This window comes from Macrobrachium rosenbergii, chromosome 26 (assembly GCF_040412425.1).
Source record: "Macrobrachium rosenbergii isolate ZJJX-2024 chromosome 26, ASM4041242v1, whole genome shotgun sequence".
In the NCBI taxonomy this organism is placed as follows: domain Eukaryota; kingdom Metazoa; phylum Arthropoda; class Malacostraca; order Decapoda; family Palaemonidae; genus Macrobrachium; species Macrobrachium rosenbergii.
This window is the reverse complement of record NC_089766.1, coordinates 11318508-11346007: the sequence shown is the minus strand read 5'-3', so window position 1 is coordinate 11346007 and position 27500 is coordinate 11318508. Positions and strand designations below refer to the sequence as shown.

At 34.7% G+C, this 27500-nt stretch overlaps 2 protein-coding genes across 7 annotated transcripts in view; one reads left to right on the top strand and one right to left on the bottom strand.

Annotated features, from left to right (window-relative positions):
* Nucleotides 1-27500, top strand: part of LOC136853027 (meiotic recombination protein SPO11) — a 366970-nt gene that overhangs the window by 214860 nt on the left and 124610 nt on the right. The gene's annotated exons all lie outside the window — the stretch shown is intronic.
* Nucleotides 1-27500, bottom strand: part of LOC136853030 (transmembrane protein 72-like) — a 296951-nt gene that overhangs the window by 197799 nt on the left and 71652 nt on the right. The gene's annotated exons all lie outside the window — the stretch shown is intronic.

The following is a 27500-nucleotide window of genomic DNA, read 5'->3' as shown; positions in this document are numbered from 1 at the left end:
ATAGTTTAATGTTTTAGAGTACATATTATGTATTACCCATTACAGATATTCCTTCTTGAATAGTATGGCATTAGTAAAATGTTGTCACTTGTGAATTCAGCACAGAGTCAACACAGTTCCCTCTCATTGTTCTTATTTACTATTTACTCTTGTACACTTGTAACATTGTTTTAATTATATGAATTATTATTATTCTTTGGCATTTGTTTGAAAGTATGCATATGTGTATACATGTATGACTGAGATGAGTAAGTGACTTTGACAAGAAATACCAGTTCAGTGTATTTTACTGTAATTTACCAAAATTAATTTTTTACAGAAAATACAGAGTTCTTATGGAAAAATACAGGAATGGTACAAGTTCTTATTTTAGATTATTAGAACGTCCCCTTGATAACAGGAGATGGAAATAGAAATGTACAACGTTGCAATAAAATACCGGTTGAAATTGGAAGACACCCTAATGTATTTTGAAGCGGTTGTTCATGCAGACAGATCGATAGATTAGCCTCATAAAGGGTAGCATTTAGATGGTGTGTTCATGTCGAGAAAATTGGAGACAACAAATAAATAAGTCTGTGCATCAGAGGTACATGGAATCAAGGGAAAGATACCAAGAAGTTAATGAATGGATAGTATACGAGTATAATATTTTGATATGAAAACGCCTCAATATTCTGTGAAGGCAAAGTAAATGCTAGGAGGTCGACGCTATACATTTTATTCCAATGATACCACTCGAGTGACTGTTAATGAAAAGTGACAACTCTAAAAGCATTAGTGTTAAATTTCATACTGAACCCTTTTTTTTACCGGGCGATGATAACAAACTATTATGGGAAATCTAATCCTGATTCATTAGTTGCGAAATGCTTTTTTTTTTTTTTTTTTTTTTTTTTTTTTTTACATGTGATTCGGTTGCGCGCATTAACGCTTATGGTGAATTCTGTTAAAAGAATCCATTTTCTGTGACGAGGAAATCTGGCCAAATGGTTTCTCGTTACCACCTATCAGTCAACCGAGCCTAACGCCGAGGCTTGTTGAAAAGCAGCATAATATTTCAATATCACAAAACAGATATACGTCACATTTGGGTGTCACAGGACATTAGGTGTTTTATGGTAAGTAAATCGGAGAGCCTAACAACTAAATACAATACTGATAAAGCCATTTAAGAGAATCCTGTCTCTTCTGCTACCGATTAATTTTATCGTCAATTTAATTCTATTAAAGTTATTTGTGCATTACATCGTTAGCGTAAGTATATACTTTAATGATCCGCTGCAGACCTCTTTACTTTGTTTAGTCATTATAGGTACTGGTTTTATTTGCTTTACACGTGTGATGTATCTTGCTTACCAAATGAAAGATAAATGTTTAGATAAATGTTCAGTAAAGATATAAAAGTGAGGTGGATTTTGTGGTAAGGAACAAATTTTTATGAACGTGAAATAAACCATATATTTATAAATATATATATGTATACATATATGTGTATATATATATATATATTTATATATATAATATATATATATATATATATATATATATATATAAATATATATGCTCACATACAGATATGTTTGTATTATGTATTATGTATATATATATATATATATATATATATATATATATATATATATATATATATATATATATATATATATATATATATTTAGAACATTTCATTTCAGCGAGACATTTCATCAGGAATGCAAATTCGGCTAAACGATACTGATGCTAAGTATATAAGAGATGTTAATTTAGTTATTAATGAGCTGCGCACTGGTGCCGTAGATATATACAATTAAACTTGGATTAACTAAGAAAAAAAAGCGTTCAATTTAGCCTTTTAACTTTGTTGCAAATTATTAAATTTTGACGCCATTATTTTTATTTTTTATCCAAATAGACTTGGAAAGGAGAAGATATCTAGTCTTAATAGCCTCTCTCTCTCTCTCTCTCTCTCTCTCTCTCTCTCTCTCTCTCTCTCTCTCTCTCTCTCTCTCTCTCTCTCTCTCTCTCTCTCCATTATTTTTTTATCCAAATAGACTTGGGAAGGAGAAGATATCTAGTCTTTATATTCTCTCTCTCTCTCTCTCTCTCTCTCTCTCTCTCTCTCTCTCTCTCTCTCTCTCTCTCTCTCTCTGGCGAAAACGCTAGAATTATAACAGCTTTAGCAGCTGAGTTTAAAACATCAAAAGAAAAATAGGATTATCTGGAAGGGACGAAAATAAGTACAATGGAGTCAGACAGCTGCTTTCGCCCGTGAGTGAAAATTTCTTAATTGGAAAGAAATATATTTTTTCTTTCGTTTTGGAAAATGGGCAAGATATGAAAAATAAACTTTCATTAATCTCTCTAATATCAGTGTAGCGTCTGTTATTACCGCCCTAGAAAACTCAAATTTTCTTTTGTGAGTGAAAATATCAGAGTGAGTGCTTTCTCTCTCGAGTGAAAACCCATGTCACTTACTCTTTTTCATGCACGTGTGGGAGTGAAGGATATCTGTGTTTTTTTATACTGTGGAAATGTGAGAGAAATATACTAACTTACTTTATAGGATGAATGTATTACAGACAGTTTGTGGTTTTCGTTTGGCTTGAAAAAGCTATGTTTATTGTGAGGGAAAGTTGATTTAGCTTTTCATGATATTATCTACAGTTTTATTTATTTATTTGTTTATTTACCTATTCATTCATTCATTTATTCTTTTATTTATTTATTTATTTTCAGCTGACGGTAAATATATGCAGCTGATATCACTAAAAAACATATCTTGCTTCTGATTGAGCGATAGATGGTGAGCAACTTGAGTTTCCGCCAGTCTCGATTAGTTTCAGTGATATCGGTTGTGGATATTTACCGCCAGCTAACTCTCTCTCTTCAAGGAAAATATCAAATTAATTTGGTGATTCTTAGTGGAAGAGCCAAAGGGTCATAGATATTGTCATGTGCTCTTGAGATAATCCCTAAAGTGGAAGGATTACAATTAATTTCTCTGACTAAAAGGCATTTGTTTTCTGTGGATGAAAATCTCATATTAAGAACGCTTTATCTGGAGAGAAATGTGAGAATTAAATTTTTATTTTACTTTTGGAAGGAAGTCATGCCAATGTCCCTTTTTGCTGAATATTTCATTAGATTCATCTTCAGTTTTACTTAGTGTCCAGGCAAACTCACCTATGGCTGAAAAATACTCTCTCTCTCTCTCTCTCTCTCTCTCTCTCTCTCTCTCTCTCTCTCTCTCTCTCTCTCTCTCTTTTCAGTGGAAGTTATTCTTTTTTAAAATACTTTCGTGAAAGTGGTCATTTTTTGAATTGAAATGAAAGATTCGGATTGTATATCAAAGGAACCTATAAATGAAAAGACTGATTGCTTGAACTTCATTTAATCTCAGAGAAAAAGATTACTCGGAATATCAAACAATCCCAGTTTTAAGCAAAAGGAATAATTAAACGGACATGAAATTCATCTTAGAAAAGATGTGAGGCTTTTCCATTAATAGTGAGGTATTTCAACAGGATGGTATGTGTGTGTGTGTGTGTGTGGAGAGAGAGAGAGAGAGAGAGAGAGAGAGAGAGAGAGAGAGAGAGAGAGAGGGAGGGTAGGATGTGAGAGGGAAATGGGATGAGAGATAGAGAGGGAGAAAGACAGAGCCTGGGGAAGAGAGAGAGAGAGAGAGAGAGGAGGCTTTTCTTCTGCTACCAGAGAGAGAGAGAGAGAAGGCGTTTCTCCTGCAACCCGAAAGAGTGAGAGAGAGGGCTTTACTCCAGCTACCAGAGAGAGAGAGAGAGAGAGAGGAGAGGGCTTTTCTCCTGCTACCCCGATTTTGCGGTACCTACATTTCACAAGGTTCCCCCGTTCTGAAAAAAAAATTGCATGATAGCTGAACCTTTCTTTGAAGCTCTCTCTCTGCACTTAAACATCATTTTGAGGTCACTGACATAAAATTTTTAACGGATTTTACTTTTGCAAATCAATGGTTTATATATATATAGTTTTTTCTTTCGTTTTTTATACAGTTGAATTTATATGTCCAAATATTAGGGTTACTGACTTGAAAATTTCAGAGCTAAGTGAACTTTTGGGAAATGAATGGCTTTATATTTTTTTTTTACTTAGTTCCATTTAATTTTTCAATGGGAGTTCAAAATGTAGCAATGGAATTAGGGGTAGTTGGCGCCTGACACGATATCCAATTAACTCTTTATATCTGTGTTTATTACATAAAGATCCCAGGCGAACCGAAGTCAATTTCATGTGCTTTTGGGAGACGCTGCAGTGCGGTGATGATTTTATATCTCGCTGGGGATGATTAATAAAATCAAATCTTTTCGTAGCCACTACCTGATAGCTTGTTTGGGCTTGCTTTATTTGTACGAGGCATGAAAAGAACTGACGGTGTGAGAAGGTGTTAAAAGGAACATCTCAAGGAAAGGATGAATCAGAATACTTTGAGATGACTCGGCCATGCAGAAGCAACGAAGTGGAATGTAAAAACATATAAAATATGTAAAAGTACATTTGCCTTCTTATTTCATATTTAGAGATGGCCAGAAGGAGCTAATGATTTATTTCTAGCACACTCCGAAACGTTACTGAAACCAGTACTTAGAATTTGGAATAATTAATTAATTGAAAATAAACAGTTTATTAGGTATTTGAAATGCATGCGATTTTTGGATGAAAAAGGTATATTTATTCTTGTTGAACTAAACGTGAGAGAATTTTAACCAATTATTTGATCCAACAAGAGATCTGGAGAGAGCTCCCATTTCCAAGTGAAGAATACTCCAAAAATAATAAACCTGAATGCTGAATACAAGCACCATTGTCGCTAATTGCCTAATCAACGAGTGACCTAATTACCGCAGTGACGTCAATTAAAGTCTAATGATGACAGAAATAAAGGCTCTCGGCTCGTGTCATTCACTGAAGCTCCTTTGAGAGGCAAAGATGATTTTTGATGAATATTGGTTGTGTCTGAAGTGGGTTTGTTCGTGAAGTAAAAAAATTGGGCTGCTGGTGAATAGTATTCTCCCGCTTGCTCATCGAGAGAATTAGAAAGGAATTGAGATGTTGAGAATTAGGTGCAAAAAATCTAGATTCCTGGAACTGTGAAAGGCTAAGTCATTTCAGGGTGAAGTTTCCTGTTGGAAAACCCTTCGTTTTCGGCCGGAGACACCTTTATTTATTTTTTTTTTATTAAAGTTTGGTATTTTGGTGTTGGGTAACTAAGAGATTTACTTAAAATTAGACAGCTAATACCTAAAAGCCAAATTATATCAAACAAAAGACATTTAACGTATATCTGCAACAGTCTTGTTTACTATTGTATGCCACAAGGTTATGTGTTCAAGCAAGGGAGAGGGAGAACACTTCCCTTGCAACATCTGTGCTTGCAACAGCTACACCCACGAGATTGTCGTATTCTCCCCAGCATAACAGCGTCTATAACCTTAGTTTACGTGACGCCAGCTCTTAGAAACCAGTAAGTCAATCCCCAGAATAAATATTTCATGTCAGACGACCCCCTCTCCTAGTTCTTCTTTGATGTTGGATCTCCCCTTAGTCCATTTTAAGCTCACAGAGTTTACAGTTTGGTATTGACTTTGCGTTTGGAAATGTAAGGTGTTTTTGTTTATATTTTTGCTTTGACCTTGCATTAGGTAAACAAGGGTATTTGCGTCTTCCAGTTGGTTTTACAATTGAGAAGTAGTTTATTTATTCTTTTTGAGCTGACTGTCTGAAAGGTGTTCGTTTTATACTTTAGAGAATAAATGTATTTTAAATTTCGAACTGACTTTGTATCGGTAAAGCATTGGTTTTACATTTTAGAACTAATCGAACGTTTGTAAACCATTAATATATATTTTGGAAGTAACTTTACATGTTGAAGATACCTTGGTTTGTATTACTCTAATTCATTTCTTAAATTTTTAGTGTAAGTGCAGATAGTAGAGATTATGAAACGATATCCGTTTCAATCTTTATCCCTGAAGACACTGAGAAATGGACTGGCGACACGAAATATTTTTCGGGTGGGGAAAAAACGAGAACTTCGTTTGATGTTGGTGCTGGAACCACCGAGTTTATAGGAGGGGTGGGGTGAGCGGGAAAACCCACTCCTTTTCCCCTCACTCTTGCATCTCCCCTCACTAACTGGTGCGTAGATAGCAACGTGGTTGCGACTGGAATATGTTCGTTTACCTTGTATGTCATTTAGTCTTATTGTAGAATTTAGGTTTTATAGTCGAGTTTTCATTCCTTTGCGTGTGTGAAGTAAGAGTTTTTTCGAAGTTAGAGTTTTTATTAAGTTTGAGTTTTTATGAAGTTTCTTGTTTATGTAACGCAAAGTAAGTAATTCCTGTATGTACGGTGTTGGTGACCGAGTATTTAAATTGCATTGTGTAAAGCCAAACCTATCAATTTATCACTCAGCCTCTTTTGCACATTCACCCAGATCGTAAGTTTGTGATCAAGCTTTTAAACGCAATTATGTAAAGTAAGATCAGTCAATTTATCACTCAGCCACATTTGCACTTTCACTCAAGTGATAATGCCTGTTTGCACTAAACTTTTCCACATTAGTAACAGTGCATCGACGGTGTTTCATTCTATTTTAAAGAAGTTATTATTATTATTATTATTATTATTATTATTATTATTATTATTATTATTATTATTATTATTATTATTAGCTTTGGCGATTTTTAAAGCAGAGAGAAAATGCCCTTGTGTCTATATATTAAAGGTAAGGTGGTCGTTTTTCTCTTTGTTATTTTCATCTACAATAAAAATCCCAATATTTCCAATTGGATGGCTCCATTCATACCCATCAACCGCCCTTTTTTTTTTTTTAGCTTTCTGTAAAGGAAAGCTATTGTGCCGGCTTTGTCTGTCCGTCCGCACTTTTTTTTTTTTTTTTTGGTCAGCACTCATTTCTGTCCTCACTTTTTCTGTCCGCCCTCAGATCTTAAAAGCTGCTGAGGCTAGAGGGCTGCAAAATGGTATGTTGATCATCCACCCTCCAGTCATCAAACATACCAAATTGCAGCCCTCTAGCCTCAGTAGTTTTTATTTTATTTAAGGTTAAAGTTAGCCATAATCATACGTATAGCAACCGCTATAGGTACCAACAGCACAGGCCACCACGGGACCGTGGTTAAGAGTTTCATGGGCCGTGGCTGAAAGTTTCATACAGCCTCATACGTTGCACAGAAAACTTGATTGCGCCGGCGCACCTACTACTTGTTTTATTTTAGAAAATGAGTATTCTTACGCAGAAACGTTAGATAAGCCTTTCCAATCCGTACGTTTCATTTAGAAAAGAGTATTCCTTTCACTACTATAAGCTTCAGTTCATGAAAATTTAATTCTGGAAGATAATCAGACTTTTTAATGAATTCTGAGAATTTGGATTAAATTTTCATCTGACTTATCGTTAGGCGTTTCTGTGCGGTAGCCATAATATTCTTGTTCATCACGATATATTTTGAACACCTCATAACACTTTAAACAACGCATCTCATAGCCATAACATCTCACGTGTTATCATTTGGCTTTTAACCATAAATATTTATCGTTCCTAATAAGCTTTTGAATTTGATTTATAAACCACAAAAAAATTGTTTTTAATACCCATGAATTTTTATCCAGTTTAAAGTATCATAAATCTGATATTGTCACTCGTGAAAAACGTATGATTTTTTTCTGAGATTTCTACCATCGAGAACATTTATTTAAGTCATATCGTTTTAGTCTTTCCAGACAAGAGAGAAAATGTTACCCTCACTCAGAGGAGGAAATAACTTTCTTTTTTTTTTTTTTTACACGGGCATGTTTACCTTCAGCGCAAAGTGACTGCGCTTTTCTGAGTCGCTTTTCGACCGAATGCCTGCTTTTTTTATTTTCACTGGTATTTGTCGTTTATTTTCTTATTCTGTGTCTTTCTGAACGTTTCCTTTATATAGCGATTGGGATCCTTTCGTATATGTCAGGTGAGAGAGAGAGAGAGAGAGAGAGATGATAATCCAGAAATAAGGATACAAAAGTTAGATTAATATATATATATATATATATATATACATATATATATATATATATATATACATATATATATATATATATATATATATACTGTATATATATATGTGTATGTGTTTGTGTATGGACATATTTCTGCATGGTTGCTTACAGAGAGAGAGAGAGAGAGAGAGAGAGAGAGAGAGAGAGAGAGAGAGAGAGAGAGGAGAGAGAAGAAAGAGAGAGAGAGATGATAATCAGAAATAAGGATACAAAAATTAGAATTAATATATGTATATATATACATATATATGTATATATATATATATATATATATATATTATATATATATATATATTATATATATATATATATACGTATGTGTGTGTGTTTGTGCATGTATATATTTCTGTATGGTTGCTTACAGAGAGAGAGAGAGAGAGAGAGATTCCTTCGTCAGCAGTGAAAATCCAGCAGTTAACACGAATAAGCGTGCAGAGGGGGAGAGACAGCGAGAGGAATAAGTTACATTAACATACCAGCATCCCAACGTCCCATTTCCCCCAACAGGTCCACCCAAAAAAGTCCCGTTCCCCTTCCACCAAAATCGTCCCCCTCCCGAATGCAAAGAGGAAGACAGCACTGAATTCCTTTTCTTCCTTCCTTGCTCCCTCCTCCGTCATTCGATGTTAATTGCGTTACTGGGGCGACTGCGCCGCTTGTTAAATGACTAATTAGTGACTCTTGTGCTTTCCTCATTCGGCATTATTCAGGCGAACTCTTGCTGAAAATTCTCGTTTTGCGTGGGATTGGAGAGACTCCTCTCTCTCTCTCTCTCTCTCTCATACATACACGCTCACACACATTTCATACATATACCTATCTATCTATCTATCTATCTATATATACATATATATATTTATATATATGTATATATTATGTATATATATATTATATATATATATATATATATATATATATATATATATATATATATATATATATATATATATCATCTAACATTCCAGTGCGGTTAGTATTTTCGAAATCAGGGCTGGGGTGGGGATGGGAGTGGCCTGGGGTGGTGTGGGGTGGGTGAGGGGTTGGGATTTGGGCAGGGTGAAGGGGTAGGGGTATACATGCACTTACTGGTGTATCTTAATACACAAACGCATTATTAGGGTCGTGCCCGAATAATGTTCGGCATCGTTGACGGATATGCGGTAATATGACACTGTAAGGGCTGACTTTCTCATCACAAGAATTAGTTTATAGCCCTATAAAATTGTATTACTCCCAACTGTACACCGAGAGCTGATGTCCATGGTTTATGTCTAGCTGCCTCAATTTAATCTTGTTGCGTTTGAATCATAATGTGAAGTTCATTCTTATGCCTCGTTCTGTACTTTATTATTTAATGTTTTTACGTAGTCAGAATTTTTATTGAGCTTACATGAAATGACACATGGGAGTAAATTCATTCAGGCTTATCTGTTTTTATGTCATATATGGTCAGAGTTATTTTTTAATACAAGTTGTCATTACATTATTCTTCTTTTTTGTTTTCTTTTTCACATTTTTCCCCTCGACATTTTATCAAGAGGTAGACTGCTTTGCAAGTTTATGGCTTATGTGGTTGTTCCCCTATTAACACTTATTATCATTACTAGTGATGATAATAAGTGTTAACCGCTAGATAAATTATAAATGTAGATTGAAAAGAATAATTTGTCTTTAGTGACGGATAGTAAACCAACTTATAAACCTCTTCAGCAGGATGACATCTATTTCCGCCCATACCCCGTGCATTTCGTGATAATATATCCTTTATTCTCTAACACATTGGGTAACCTTGTGCACTTTTTATGATGCCCCCAAGGGCCTCTCTCTCTTCTCAAGTTTTAGTCACGAAATTAAGTGCCATGGGCATCCGACCAGAATTATGCAAAGTGTAAATTTAATTTTGAAACTGGGACTTTCTTATCTTGTCAAGAAGAAGAAGAAGAAGAAGAAGAAGAAGAAGAAGAAGAAGAAGAAGAAGAAGAAGAAGAAGAAGCAGCTTTACTTGACGGAGTTTTTTTTAATGTTTGTAGACCTTTAAGAAAAAAGTTTTTTCTCTTCAGAAAACAAAAACATATTGTGGTGCCTATGACTTGATCACCATTTTGCCTTGGTACTTGTTTGTTGGATTTTGGTGAAATTACTCAGGAAGATCAAAGTCATGCGAAAATACGAGAGGATGTTCCTTAGATTCTGAAGTTATAGCAAAGACTTTCGATATCCCTGTGTACGAAGGCCTTTTGAGGCATAGTGATACAGTGTAAATCTAAAGATATATTCCAAAAGCAGTCTTAGGAACCGCAGAAGGATACAACCAGTTTCCTTGTTATTAAAAATGCAGTCCTTGATAATTTTCTAGAACTTATAACACAGGAAAATTTGCGTAAAGAAATAGTCTCGTTTTCCCTAGGTTACTTTTCCAAGGCTGTTGGAAAAGGTAATAATGGCTTAATCTTCCATATAACTATAAGAACTGCTAAGGATGATATGAGTTATGGTAAGATTGGATTCTCATCGAATCACTCTTAAAAAGCGTGAAATATAATAGTTTCTAATCATCACGAATTGTCTCTTTGAGCTACCTGTAAAGAATATGTAAATAAGAAAAATTTGCCCCGTATGGGGGTAGTGCCATCAGTGCACCTCATGCGGTGCACTGTAGGCATTATTTAAGGTTCTTTGCAACGTGCCTTCGGCCCCTAGCTGCAACCCCTTTCGTTCCTTTGACTGTACCTCCTTTCATATGCTCTTTCTTCCATCTTACTTTTCACCCTCTTCTAACAGTTGATTCATAGTGCAACTGCGAGGTTTTCCTCCTGTTACACCTTTCAAACCTTTTACTGTAAATTTCCGTTTCAGCCTAAATCCTATATTCAATTCAGTTCAATAAGTAAATACACTCACCCACGGAAATCTGAAAAATTACAAAGATGTAAAGTCATCGCTTCCAAATTATAAAGTTAGTTCCAAGCTGTTAAGTCCTTGTGCTTCAAATACTTCAGATACACCGTAGTGTTGAACAGCATCGAAGAATGCTTTGGGAAGGGATTGACTGGCACGAAATATTTATTCTGGGGAGAGAATGAGAGCCTCGCGCGATGTAGGTTACGAGGGGAAAAGCATTCTCCTCCTCCTCCTGCCCTCGCTCTTCTTGCTTGCCTTTTCCCCTCTCACCCGCTGACACACACACACACACACACACACACAACAGGGCAGTCAACAAAGATGTAGCAGGTGGGAAAGATTTGTTCGCCTTGTCTGTCTATCAGTTGGTCTTTTGTGGGATGTATTTTCTGTCGGCGCAGTTCTTTGTTGCCAGTTTTAGTTTTCTGCGAAAGAAAACTATTGTGCCGGCTTCGTCTATCCGTCCGCACTTTTGCTGCCCGCCCTCAGATCTTCAAACTACTGAGGCTAGAGGGCTGTAAATTGGTATGTTGATCATCCACCTTCTAATCATCAAATATGACAAATTGCAGCCCCCTAGCCTCAGTAGTTTGTTACTTTATTTAAGGTTAAAGTTAGCCATGATCGTGCATCTGGCAACGATATAGGACAGGCCACCACTGGGCCGTAGTTGAAGTTTCATGGGCTACGGCTCATACAGCATGATACCGAGACCACCGAAAGATAGTTCTATTTTCGGTGGCATTGATTATATAGTTTTCTGCGTTTAAAACTATTGTGCCGGCTTTGTCTGTCCGTCCGCACTTTGCTGCCCGCCCTCAGATCTTAAAAACCACTGAGGCTAGAGGGCTGTAAATTGGTATGTTGATCATCCACCTTCCAATCATCAAACATGACAAATTGCAGCCCCCTAGCCTCAATAGTTTTGATTTTATTTAAGGTTAAAGTTAGCCATGATCGTGCATCTGGCAACGATATAGGACAGGCCACCGCCGGGCCGTAGTTAAAGTTTCATGGGCTACGGCTCATACAGCATTATTCCGAGACCACCGAAAGATAGTTCTGTTTTTGGTGGCCTTGATTATACGCCGTACAGAAAACTCGATTGCGCCGAAGAAACTTCGGCACATTTTTTACTTCTTTTCGATTTATCTGAGCATTTATTTTTCAAAGATGAAATGGGCCTTATTCAAAAGACGATGTTTCCACTCTTGAACTTTCACTGAAATATAATGGTTGCGTGCATTTATAATTCCCTGACAACAGCAGTGACACACTTATTGTTTTGTCTTCCCTAGAGGTCATAACTGACCCACTTTCCCCGAAAAAGTCATTCCTATGACTTCAAAAAACATTTCATTTCTGAACCGGAAGTCAACTTTTAAAATCATTCTCTCTGTCTTATTTCCTCTCATGATCCGATGGTAATTGTGCTGATGAGGCAACTGTCTTGCTTGTTGGAATCTTAATGATAATTCTCTCTCTCTCTCTCTCTCTCTCTCTCTCTCTCTCTCTCTCTCTCTCTCTCTCTCTCTCTCACAGTACTAATATAATATTAGTTCCACACTGAAAATCCTCTTGTTTTCTTCATATTTGTAATATATATTTGTGATATGTATTGACATATTTTTCAAACCTCAATGCGGGATAGAATCTTCACTAATCTGATTAAGAGGTGGAAACGTTATTATGACCTAGGAGCCAATGTTTTACTCATTATTTTATCCTGCGCATATATTTGAGAAATATAGTCTCACTGAGTTATTTCAGAAATATGATCCCATTTAATTATTTTTTATGTTGATTACTTAAATTGTAATTTTGATTTTATTGTGAAAATTAAAATATATATATATATATATATATATATATATATATATATATATATATATATATATATATATATATATATATATATATATATATGTATATATATATATATATATATATATATATATATATATATATATATATATATATATACTCGGTAATTGGGCAGTTACTTGGAAATCTTAGCTTAATGATAAATAATATTGCCAAGACCAGGAAGAACATTCTTTATTATACAAGCTTTCTTCGAGGTATAAAACCTCATCATCAGGCTGAAAACCGACAAGGATGAGAATCAGTAAAATTACAATAAAATGAATTGTCATAATAAATCTTCAGCAAAAATACTAACGAAATATATAAAATGAACAAGTAAATACAAACTAAAAGGGTGAGACGTAAAATAACGAAAAAATTAAAAACACAAACATAAAAATATGAAAATAAAACTAAAGTGAAATGTAAACAAACTACCACTCACAAAGTAAAATATTTAACAACCTAATTGAGTACCTACTATGAAATTACACGATAGCTAGTTGAATACCAGACGAGTTGTTGTTCAATTCCGGCTTCATCTTTTAATAGTCAGCGACTCTGAAATTAAAAGGTCCAGTCTATTTGAACAAAAAGACAGTACCCGAAAATCCAGGTCAGTGAAAGGATGGTCCTGTGTTAAACTGTGTTCTCTAATGGCAGAAAAGGGTGGTTTGGAAAGGGGAAACCTAGTTCTAATAGAAAGACCTCTGTGTTCCAAAATTCTGTGTCTGAGCCAGCGGGAACTAGATCCCACGTATCGCAGACCACACTGCGAACAAGTGAACAAGTAAACGACACAGGAATTAAGGTCCACAGGCAGAGTAGGCTTCTCTCTCAAAAGTGATCTCATTGTAAAAGGATTACAGAAAACAAACCGGAAACTGATTTGAGGGAAACAATGCTTAAGTATTTCTTGTAACTTTTTCGGACCATATAGCTACTATGACCAAGGTAAGGCAATTTAATGTACTTTTACATCTTTACTAGCAGTACTGTACACCGGTCTGGGACAAAACTTTTCATTTAAAAATTTTTCAGAACTTTGTAAAATACAAAAATGGGATATGAGTTTTCAGAAAAATAATTCTGGAGGAAAACCATATCTTGATGAAATAAATTAAAATCACAACAAACATTGTAGGCTCTATTAATCAAAGTGCGTATTGAGTTCATCTTATACAACTTTGGCGAAAAACTGAGGTAATTCAATCCCAAGCCAGTAAAAGTACTTTTCCTATAAACAGAGGTCTCAAATTTGCCACTATTTCTGTATACCTGTACATCTAAAAATGACAACTTATTATCCTGTTCCGTCTCACAAGTAAAAGAAATGTTAGGGTGACGAGAATTAAAATATTCAAAAAACAAATCAACATGTGATAATTCCTTAAACACAAGGAAAGTATCATCTACATACCTACGGTAATACAAAGGTTTGAAAGCACTAGGGCATTCAGACATCCAAATCCTTTCACAATAACCCATGAAGCAATCCATATACAGGTCCAAGGAATTTCCCATAGCTACTCCATCTATTTGATTATATAATTTACCATCAAAAGTAAAAATGCCATCAAACAGTTGCTAAATGTAATAATTTTTGCAAGTCTATTTTATTAAGTCCAAACACTGATAAATGGTTTTCACATATATTATTAAGAATAATGTCGGTTGTTTCTTTTAATGGGATATTGGTGAAAAGAGAGGTTACATCGAAACTAGCCATTACAACATCTTGGTTAAAATTGAAAAGCATAATTCTTTAACAAATTTGGAAGAATTAGATATGTTAAATTCACCTAAAGTTAGAGGTTTAAAACTGGAACCAAAAACTTGGACAGGTTATAACTAAAAGTACCAATTGAGAAATAATAGGTCTTAAAGGGTTTCCTATTTTATGTACCTTAGGCAGACCGTACAAATAACCAGGCTTAGACCTGAAGCAAATAAAGAGCTATATGTAGCTTCCCAATCTTATCTCTCAGACCTCTAAGCAACCTATTTAGTTTGTCTTCTAATTTCAAAATGTGACTCATAATATCTACATTTAAAATCCTAAATTTTGTATTGTCAGATAGTATTTCATTAATTTTATCTAAATAATCAGACCTATTCATTAATACAACACCCCTACCTTTATCTGGCTTGGTAATAACTATACTATTATCGTTCTTAAGGTTACGTAAAATATTGATTCTGTCTTTATTTAACTGATTGTCACCCTCCTTTTTCGATTAAAATTTTTGAAGGTATCGTTTGCGATTACAGAAATTTTGCTAAAAGTGAAGTAAAGGTTTCACTGCCAAATGTCACAGCCTCTCAAAGTAGAACATAGTTTTTCAAAACTTAAAAATACTTAAAGAAATTGAATTTCATGGGGATCAAAGCAAAATCAAGACCAAGAGAAAGAACTTCCTTTTCATCTGTTGTTAAATTTCTGTTAGAAAAATTAAAAATAACTTTACTACTATCTATTTTCTTATTAACGTCAACACCGAGATTTCTTAACTTTCTATTGTGTGTAAGCCTAACATCAGCCAATTTTTTCTCAACATTGGAATCTAAAATCGACGACAAACACTTAAAATCCAAAAAAGAAAGGTTGTTCTTTAAATCCCTATCTAGTGAAGACAAATCTGTTAAAACTACATCTTTCTTTCGTTTTTGTGCTCTAACCTCAAAGTCTAAAGTTTAAATTGCCATGAGAGATAAGTTTTCGTGTTGTGGAAATCCCTGAATAAACCTTAAATTTGATGAAATTAGAATAACACGGTAATCCTTGCAAGTATTCAGAAATCGTATGTCTTCCTCAATCTTCTTGGATCTATAACGAACCTTCTCAGTCCGTCTAAACAGCTGTAACGTCGAGCGGCCATAACGTCTCAAAATAGTCTCAGTAATTGGGCGGCTACTTGGAAATCTTAGCTTAATGATAAATAATATTGCCAAGACCAGGAAGAACATTCTTTATTGTACAAGCTTTCGAGGTATAAAACCTCATCATCAGGCTGAAAAAACTGACAAGGATGAGAATCAGTAAAATTACAATAAAATGAATTGTCATAATAAATCTTCAGCAAAAATACTAACGAAATATATAAAATGAACAAGTAAATACAAACTAAAAGGGTGAGACGTAAAATAACGAAAATTAAAAACACAAACATAAAAATATGAAAAATAAAACTAAAGTGAAATGTAAACAAACTACCACTCACAAAGTAAAATATTTAACAACCTAATTGAGTACCTACTATGAAATTACACGATAGCTAGTTGAATACCAGACGAGTTGTTGTTCAATTCCGGCTTCATCTTTTTAATAGTCAGCGACTCTGAAATTAAAAGGTCCAGTCTATTTGAACAAAAGACAGTACCCGAAAATCCAGGTCAGTGAAAGGATGGTCCTGTGTTAAACTGTGTTCTCTAATGGCAGAAAAGGGTGGTTTGGAAAGGGAAACCTAGTTCTAATAGAAAGACCTCTGTGTTCCAAAATTCTGTGTCTGAGCCAGCAGGGAACTAGATCCCACGTATCAATAGACCACACTGCGAACAAGTGAACAAGTAAACGACACAGGAATTAAGGTCCACAGGCAGAGTAGGCTTCTCTCTCAAAAGTGATCTCATTGTAAAAGGATTACAGAAAACAAACCGGAAACTGATTTGAGGGAAACAATGCTTAAGTATTTCTTGTAACTTTTTCCGGACCATATAGCTACTATGACCAAGGTAAGGCAATTTAATGTACTTTACATCTTTACTAGCAGTACTGTACACCGGTCTGGGACAAAACTTTTCATTTAAAAATTTTTCAGAACTTTGTAAAATACAAAAATGGGATATGAGTTTTCAGAAAAATAATTCTGGAGGAAAACCATATCTTGATGAAATAAATTAAAATCACAACAAACATTGTAGGCTCTATTAATCAAAGTGCGTATTGAGTTCATCTTATACAACTTTGGCGAAAAACTGAGGTAATTCAATCCCAAGCCAGTAAAAGTGGCATTTTTACTATAAACAGAGGTGGTAAATTATATAATCAAATAGATGGAGTAGCTATGGAAATTCCTTTGACCTGTATATGATGGATTGCTTCATGGGTTATTGTGAAAGGATTTGGATGTCTGAATGCCCTAGTGCTTTCAAACCTTTGTATTACTGTAGGTATGTAGATGATACTTTCCTTGTGTTTAAGGAATTATCACATGTTGATTTGTTTTTGAATATTTTAATTCTCGTCACCCTAACATTTCTTTTACTTGTGAGACGGAACAGGATAATAAGTTGTCATTTTTAGATGTACAGGTATACAGAAATAGTGGCAAATTTGAGACCTCTGTTTATAGGAAAAGTACTTTTACTGGCTTGGGATTGAATTACCTCAGTTTTTCGCCAAAGTTGTATAAGATGAACTCAATACGCACTTTGATTAATAGAGCCTACAATGTTTGTTGTGATTTTAATTTATTTCATCAAGATATGGTTTTCCTCAGAATTATTTTTCTGAAAACTCATATCCCATTTTTGTATTTACAAAGTTCTGAAAATTTTTTAAATGAAAAGTTTTGTCCCAGACCGGTGTACAGTACTGCTAGTAAAGATGTAAAGTACATTAAATTGCCTTACCTTGGTCATAGTAGCTATATGGTCCGAAAAAGTTACAAGAAATACTTAAGCATTGTTTCCCTCAAATCAGTTTCCGGTTTGTTTTCTGTAATCCTTTTACAATGAGATCACTTTTGAGAGAGAAGCCTACTCTGCCTGCCTGGACCTTAATTCCTGTGTCGTTTACTTGTTCACTTGTTCGCAGTGTGGTCTGCGATACGTGGGATCTAGTTCCCGCTGGCTCAGACACAGAATTTTGGAACACAGAGGTCTTTCTATTAGAACTAGGTTTCCCCTTTCCAAACCACCCTTTTCTGCCATTAGAGAACACAGTTTAACACAGGACCATCCTTTCACTGACCTGGATTTTCAATTACTGTCTTTTGTTCAAATAGACTGGACCTTTTAATTTCAGAGTCGCTGACTATTAAAAAGATGAAGCCGGAATTGAACAACAACTCGTCTGGTATTCAACTAGCTATCGTGTAATTTCATAGTAGGTACTCAATTAGGTTGTTAAATATTTTACTTTGTGAGTGGTAGTTTGTTTACATTTCACTTTAGTTTTATTTTCATATTTTTATGTTTGTGTTTTTAATTTTTCGTTATTTTACGTCTCACCCTTTTAGTTTGTATTTACTTGTTCATTTTATATATTTCGTTAGTATTTTTGCTGAAGATTTATTATGACAATTCATTTTATTGTAATTTTACTGATTCTCATCCTTGTCGGTTTTTTCAGCCTGATGATGAGGTTTTATACCTCAAAGCTTGTATAATAAAGAATGTTCTTCCTGGTCTTGGCAATATTATTTATCATTAAGCTAAGATTTCCAAGTAGCCGCCCAATTACCGAGACTATTTTGAGACGTTATGGCCGCTCGACGTTACAGCTGTTTAGACGGACTGAGAAGGTTCGTTATAGATCCAAGAAGATTGAGGAAGACATACGATTTCTGAATACTTGCAAGGATTACCGTGTTATTCCTAATTTCATCAAATTTAAGGTTTATTCCAGGGATTTCCACAACACGAAAACTTATCTCTCATGGCAATTTAAACTTTTAGACTTTGAGGTTAGAGCACAAAAACGAAAATAAAGATGTAGTTTTAACAGATTTGTCTTCACTAGATAGGGATTTAAAGAACAACCTTTCTTTTTGGATTTTAAGTGTTTGTCGTCGATTTTAGATTCCAATGTTGAGAAAAAATTGGCTGATGTTAGGCTTACACAAATAGAAAGTTAAAAAATCTCAAAGTGTTGACGTTAATAAGAAAATAGATAGTAAATAAAAACTTATTTTTAATTTTTCTAACAGAAATTTAACAACAGATGAAAAGGAAGTTCTTTCTCTTGGTCTTGATTTTGCTTTGATCCCCATGAAATTCAATTTCTTTAAGTATTTTTTAAGTTTTGAAAAACTATGTTCTACTTTGAGAGGCTGTGACATTTTTGGCAGTGAAACCCTTACTTCACTTTTTAGCAAAATTTCTGTAATTCGCAAAAAAATACCTTCAAAAAATTTTAATCGAAAAAAAGGAGGTGACAATCAGTTAAATAAAGACAGAATCAATATTTTACGTAACCTTAAGAACGATAATAGTATAGTTATTACCAAGCCAGATAAAGGTAGGGGTGTTGTATTAATGAATAGGTCTGATTATTTAGATAAAATTAATGAAATACTATCTGACAATACAAAATTTAGGATTTTAAATGTAGATATTGCGAGTCACATTTTGAAATTAGAAGACAAACTAAATAGGTTGCTTAGAGGTCTGAGAGATAAGATTGGGAAGCTACATATAGCTCTTTTATTTGCTTCAGGGTCTAAGCCTGGTTATTTGTACAGTCTGCCTAAGGTACATAAAATAGGAAACCCTTAAGACCTATTATTTCCTCAATTGGTACTTTTAGTTATAACCTGTCCAAGTTTTTGGTTCCAGTTTTAAACCCTCTAACTTTAGGTGAATTTAACATATCTAATTCTTCCAAATTTGTTAAAGAATTATGCTCTTTCAATTTTAACCAAGATGTTGTAATGGCTAGTTTCGATGTAACCTCTCTTTTCACCAATATCCCATTAAAAGAAACAACCGACATTATTCTTAATAATATATGTGAAAACCATTTATCAGTGTTTGGACTTAATAAAATAGACTTGCAAAAATTATTACATTTAGCAACTGCTGATGGCATTTTACTTTTGATGGTAAATTATATAATCAAATAGATGGAGTAGCTATGGGAAATTCCTTGGACCTGTATATGCGGATTGCTTCATGGGTTATTGTGAAAGGATTTGGATGTCTGAATGCCCTAGTGCTTTCAAACCTTTGTATTACCGTAGGTATGTAGATGATACTTTCCTTGTGTTTAAGGAATTATCACATGTTGATTTGTTTTTGAATATTTTAATTCTCGTCACCTAACATTTCTTTTACTTGTGAGACGGAACAGGATAATAAGTTGTCATTTTTAGATGTACAGGTATACAGAAATAAGTGGCAAATTTGAGACCTCTGTTTATAGGAAAAGTACTTTTACTGGCTTGGGATTGAATTACCTCAGTTTTTCGCCAAAGTTGTATAAGATGAACTCAATACGCACTTTGATTAATAGAGCCTACAATGTTTGTTGTGATTTTAATTTATTTCATCAAGATATGGTTTTCCTCCAGAATTATTTTTCTGAAAACTCATATCCCATTTTTTGTATTTTACAAAGTTCTGAAAAATTTTTTTAAATGAAAAGTTTTGTCCCAGACCGGTGTACAGTACTGCTAGTAAAGATGTAAAGTACATTAAAAATTGCCTTACCTTGGTCATAGTAGCTATATGGTCCGAAAAAATAAACAAGAAATACTTAATAAATTGTTTCCCTCAAATCAGTTTCCGGTTTGTTTTCTGTAATCCTTTTACAATGAGATCACTTTTGAGAGAGAAGCCTACTCTGCCTGTGGACCTTAATTCCTGTGTCGTTTACTTGTTCACTTGTTCGCAGTGTGGTCTGCGATACGTGGGATCTAGTTCCCGCTGGCTCAGACACAGAATTTTGGAACACAGAGGTCTTTCTATTAGAACTAGGTTTCCCCTTTCCAAACCACCCTTTTCTGCCATTAGAGAACACAGTTTAACACAGGACCATCCTTTCACTGACCTGGATTTTCGGGTACTGTCTTTTTGTTCAAATAGACTGGACCTTTTAATTTCAGAGTCGCTGACTATTAAAAAAGATGAAGCCGGAATTGAACAACAACTCGTCTGGTATTCAACTAGCTATCGTGTAATTTCATAGTAGGTACTCAATTAGGTTGTTAAATATTTTACTTTGTGAGTGGTAGTTTGTTTACATTTCACTTTAGTTTTATTTTCATATTTTTATGTTTGTGTTTTTAATTTTTCGTTATTTTACGTCTCACCCTTTTAGTTTGTATTTACTTGTTCATTTTATATATTTCGTTAGTATTTTTGCTGAAGATTTATTATGACAATTCATTTTATTGTAATTTTACTGATTCTCATCCTTGTCGGTTTTTTCAGCCTGATGATGAGGTTTTATACCTCAAAGCTTGTATAATAAAGAATGTTCTTCCTGGTCTTGGCAATATTATTTATCATTAAGCTATATATATATATATATATATATATAAAATTTGAACAAAATGGTATGACATCTGAGAATAGCAGTTTTCATTATTCTAACTCCTAAGTAAAGTACAACAGTCAACTCAGTGGCTTTAAATTTCCATCATAATGAGGTTTTCATGATACAACGGGCTCTTGTCATCAGATATTCTCTTTGTGTTTCCTCTCCGTTTCTCCCGTGTTAATTGTGATTTATACATATTCATGAACATTCTCTCTTCTTCTTATTCGCTCTGCATGACCAAACCACCTCAAGGCATTCTTACCGAACTTTTTCTGTGCCACTAAATTGATCCAAATGACTATTCCTGAACAATTTTAGTCAAGTCACAAAAATGGCAACAATTGTTAAAAACTTGGTATGTAATATGTATAGTTATAAGCGAGACATCTCCAAATTGGTGGGTTATTCTGAATTGATATTCTGATTTACCTCGTTTTCGGATAAACAGGTAAACCGAAAACATTTTCCTGTGATGTAACCGAGTACCGGGACCTTTCCATGAAAAAAGCGGGACGCAATATCTTAAAAACTAACCATAGAATTTTATTGAAAATAATCTCATTTTGCTTCCCACACCCAAATTACTGTCGGTTTACGTAATAGATCCTAACCCAGCCTAACGTAATCTAACCTAACCTAACCTAGGGGTATGGCAAAAAACCGGGGCTGGTGCAGTACTCGCAGTCATCTCAGGAATTTGCAAACCGGAAGTAGGGCTTTTTATGCAGTTCGATGGCGTTCGCTCCTGCGCTTAGCTGAGGAGAATGTCGGAGATCGATTTGATACGCTTCATACAAAAATTGAGGAAATGATTTAGAGCGACATATGTGACTAATGCCTATTTTCTACAGGATTTTCACTGAAGAGTTCAATTTGTTGTTGTATCAGGAGTAACGGCTATGGTAGTCTGATTATACTGATATATTACTAGTAATTGAGGTTTAGTTATTTTTATCCAGAATGAACAAACATTCATACTGAACTTGAATGAACAAACATTCATACTGAACTTAAATGAACAAACATTCATACTGAACTTAAATGAACAAACATTCATACCGAACTTCAATGAACAAACATTCATACTGAACTTAAATGAACAAACATTCATACTGAACAGGCAAACTAAAGAACAAACAAAATTGCAAACATTCAAGCTTCCAAACAATAGGCGAATTCATACTACAGGTAATCCCCATAAATAATGAAAGAGGAAATGCAAAGAAAAAAATAGCAAAGAATAACAACAGAGGTAACATAAGCCTTCTACAGCATCATCTTGCTATTACCCCAGGCATTTGAAGAAGGGCCTAAGAGTCTCTCGCGTTCAAGTCTTCAAACTGTTTATGGGTTTCGGAGTAAGGAGCGTAACCTTACGGTATTATGGGAAGCGGTCAGTCCTTCGGGAGAAAAGTTACTTGTCATTTGGGGTGGAGAAAACATTGTTTTTACCTCTGTAGGAAGGAAAAGGATCCGTGAACAAAATGGATGGAATAGTAGTTCTGGCTTGGATGACAGTTTGCTATAGAAAGTGGCTGACTCTGCAAAAGTATATTGTACAAATATCTGTTTGATGTACTACAAAAAGATACTGTAGAGTTTTAGGCATTTGGCCAAGACCATTAATGTCATTTAGCATGTATCTAAATTTTGGGAGAGGTATAGCTACTCAAAAAATAATTAATTAATACCTCAAAAAGGCAAGAAAGATTATTGTTAGAATGATGCAAAATAAATAATTTTGTGTATATTTTGATTTGTCCTGAAATCAGAGGTCTGGTTCTCCATATGCATTGGGTGGCATATGAAAAGATTAGTTTAAAAAATTGGATTTTTTTTTCCCATATTGGCATGCACAGTTAGTCTCCTTAGGAACCGGATTTTATGGATTAAATTTCGATATGACTTCGAGTAGAAGTAGTCTGCTGATGATAAGTTATAGTAAGGTAAAAGGTACTAACCACTAGCACTTGAGTGTCTTAATAAACAGTGTCTTTTCATGAACTTCCTTTGAAAAATTGATTGGGAACCGGAAGTCCTCTTCCTGTGGTATTTTAGAAACGAAGGCTTAGGATTAACAAGCGAATAGAAATGATTCTGAGGAGTTAAGGAGTTGTTATATTAAAAGGGGAGGATTTTGAATCAGTTCAGCCTTGTACCTCAAGTTAAGACAATGTATCAGTGCACTGCAGTTTTTAAAACTTCGTTCCCTTGACCCAAATACCTTTGAGACCTATATAAAGTTCTCGGCGAAGATGAAGATTTAATGGCGGCGTCCCTTGTCCACCCGCAACTATTCGCACATTCCCTGTAAATTTAAAACCAGCCAAGGTCAAAAAATGTCAGGTCGTTGCGTTGCTTTGAGAATTCTGAAGCCTATTCCAAACCGTCGAAGTCGGCGAGCCTTTAAAAAGCAGTTTCGCGGTGAGGGCGACATCAAACAAGACTCTGGGAGAGGCTGGACCGGCCTGTTTTGAAATATTTATTCTGGGGAGAGGACGAGAAAACCTGGTGTGCGGTGCGGTGTGGCTATTTCAAATGTCGAGGTTAGAAGAAGGAGGGGTAAAGCATTGTTCTTCTCCAGTCGTTATTCTTGCCTTTTCCCCCCCCTCCACCCCCACCACCCCTTCCCTAACTCTCCCACCCCCACTCCCCAAACTCCCTAACACGCGACATACCCCTAAACAAACCCGTTGCTGATGGAAAAGACGCGTTCGCTTTGTTCTGTCTGTCAGTCGTTCTTTTCCTGGGATCAAGTTACTTGTCAGTCTTTGTCCCTTTAATTTTTTTTTTTTTTTTTTGGGGGGGGGGAGGGTTGAGGTGTGGGTGGAAGAGCGTCCTTGTGAATGTCGTACTAAAAAGAAAAGTTGATCAAATTTTTTTTACGTTATCGTCTCCCGAACAGAGGCAAAAATATTTTTTTCATTTTTTTCACACAACAAAATATGACAATTCATTTAGGAATTTCTCGACGAAAGTCAAATTTCATGCGTTCTCATATTAGCTGTCAATCCAAAGGAAAGGTATTGTATTCTTTTTTCCTATCCATTTCACCGAGGAGAGAACAGACCTCTCTCCACACTGGAGTGTCCCCTAAAATTTAAAATGATACATTTTCACAACCAAGCTTTCTTTTTAAATGGAATCATTTTATAGTTTCCAAAGAGAAAGTGGCTTTCCTGTAAGTGACGCTGTCGCGCAAGAGAGAAAGGAGCTGTCAGTATTTCCACTTTGACACCTAAATCCCAGTTTTATTTTCTATTCCTTAAAGGCTTATGACGTTTCCTGTGGATGCCTATATTCGAGACAGGAAATCATGAATTCATGTGCGGGTGAGAGAGAGAGAGAGAGAGAGAGAGAGAGAGAGAGAGAGAGAGAGAGAGAGAGAGAGAGAGAGAGAGAGAGAGAGAGAGAGAGATTAGATTGTGAATGCCGACAGATAGGTACGTCGAGAAAACAAGGAGAATAATAAGCTACGCTATTGTGTACTTTACCACTGCGCTTTCTTTCTGCTCGGAAAGTAAACGCACAAAGATTAGCATTTAAACACATTTAATATAATATATATATATATATATATATATATATATATATATATATATATATACAGATATATATATAAATATAAATATATATATATATATATATATATATATATATATATATATATATATATATATATATATATATATATTATATTTATTATAAACACACCTTTCTCGACCTGACCTACCACCGTCAGATAATTACTAGATACATAATTTACTGTTCATATCAAGAGAGGCACAATGAAAGTTTCAGGAAACTTGAATCCCTTCTACCCGACTTGAGTATTAATTAAGAGCAGAATTTTCCGTAAGACAACACTGGTATCGAAATCCGTCATTGTGCTGCATCCTCCCCCTCCCCCCCCAACCCCGTTTCCTTTTATTAATATTAACAGCATGATTATATATTGCTAAACCTTATTAGTCCTGTTAGCATTAATTTATTTATATATTCATACGTGGCCATATTTTGACAGTAAGATTTGTAGGTTTTGTGCTAGGACATTTTTAAGTTTAGAACATCTAATGCCCCGGCCAGATGGTCTATATAATATGTAATTAGAGGTGGCAAAAGTATTTTAATGTCTAAAATTGTCTTCTAGATTCCTGAAACATTGGTGCTATTTATGATGGCTGATTATAAACTTTTATTTTTCTCCAAGTATCTTGAGAAACAGTCTGGTTATATATATATATATATATATATATATATATATATATATATATATATATATATATATATATATATATATATGTGTGTGTGTGTGTGTGTGTGTGTATGTTTGATTTTAAATCACGAAAAATTAAAAACGTGATGATTATATGAACATAGTTACAGCCACGAAGCTGTAACTTTGTTCATATATATATATATATATATATATATATATATATATATATATATATATATATATATACATATATATATAATATATGTGTACTGTATATGTATGTATATATATATATATATATTATATGTTTTTATTTATTTATATATATTTATATATATACATATATATGTATATGTATATATATGAGCCCGTATGCATCACATGGCATTGGGGACGATGTTGATGATGATTTTATTTAAGCAAAGATTTAATGTATTTGATACGCTGCTGTTAACAAGGAAAAGCTGAGATGCAAGCAAAATGAAGGCAAATGACGTTTCTGTCTCCTTTAATTAAACTTGGAACAATAGACAGTGTCATAATATTGAGGGCCAAGGCGCAGGACATGAACATGAAAAGATTACTTAAAATTCTTGAAAAACAAGTAAAAAATGCGGCGAAGTATCTTCGGCGCAATCTAGTTTTCTGTACAGCCGCTACAGCGTATAGTCAAGGCCACCGAAAATAGAGCTATCTTTTGGTGGTCTCGGCGTAATGCTGTATGAACAGCGGCCCACGACCCGGTGGTGACCTATCCTATATCGTTGCCAGAAGCACGATTATGACTAAATTTAACCTTAAATGAAATAAAAACCACTGAAGCTAGAGGGCTTCAATTTGGTATGTTTGGTGATTGGAGGGAGGATGATCAACATACCAATTTGCAGCCCTCTAACCTTGGTAGTTTTTAAGAACTGAGAGCGGACAGAAAAAGTGCGGAAGGACAGACAAAACCGGAACAATAATTTTCTTTTAAAGAAAAATAAAATGAAAAAACTTACTATAAAAATATCGCCTCGTTTTTTCTTCTATGTAACAAATGGTTGCACATGTCCCAAAGACTCCATCCTTGATTTATTTCTTTAGATTATTTAAATAAGACGCAACGTTGCCACCGAAGCTTTATTATCAGCGATCTGATATCCTTCAAAATTGCCGCGTTTCAGGTCTTGCGAGGAAACGTATCCTAACTTAATATACCAGCAATTTGTATCCAAGGATTTTAATAACGCTCGCAGAAAGAATTTCATATTCCTCCACGGGAAATCTTCTCCTCACTAAATGGAGGGATGATTATGGCAGAGGGAGAGCGAAGAATTTGATAAGAAAGGGGAAATAGTATTGCTTAAAAAGGAAGATAATATAGACGGCTATATTTCATTAGCAAGCCGTGTTCTTCTGAAAGTGGGTGACATTCGAAGGTAAACAAGATAGTAGTCGCTGCTGTATTCATGTGCACAAGTGAAAAATAATATGAATAAAAACCACAGCCTTACAGTCGGCATAAACGTCTACAAACCAGCCGGACTTTTATATTTCAGTAAGTGAAAATTACCCTAAGTAAAATTCTAATCAGGGCAGTAACTGACCAAAATGTATCTAATTCCATCAAGACATTCTGATTGAAGAGATAAGGAAGAAATGGTAGGTTTTGGCACTGCACTTTAATAAATATAGCATTTATATGACTCACCAGTCTATAATGAATGACTAGCATTGGACCTGAATCATTTGAAGTAAATTAACCAAAATCTCCAATATTTTCAGTTAACTCCATTATAAAGTTTTCCAGAAACTGAAATTTATTAACTAAGATATAGTTCATTTCATTTTGGACCTCGTACTGTAATAATCTCAAGTTGAATCCCTGCTTAGAGCTTGATAGATTTTCACTGTCAACATAGCCTCACTGCTCAAAGATTTAGGGGTGGTGGGTTCTGCTCTTTCCCCCAGGTCCATACGTGGGTGGAGAGGAACTTAGGCAGTGATCACGAGTGGTATATTCGGTCTGTCGAGGCACGTGCAGAGGAAAGGTAAGGATTCATCATAGCTGCTGCTTCTATGGATCCAGAGTAATCGGATTGTAGTGCTTATCATTAATTAGATTTGAAAACGGTGTTAAAGGTCTTAGTAACAATCGGAAGTCCCATTCCATTCGTG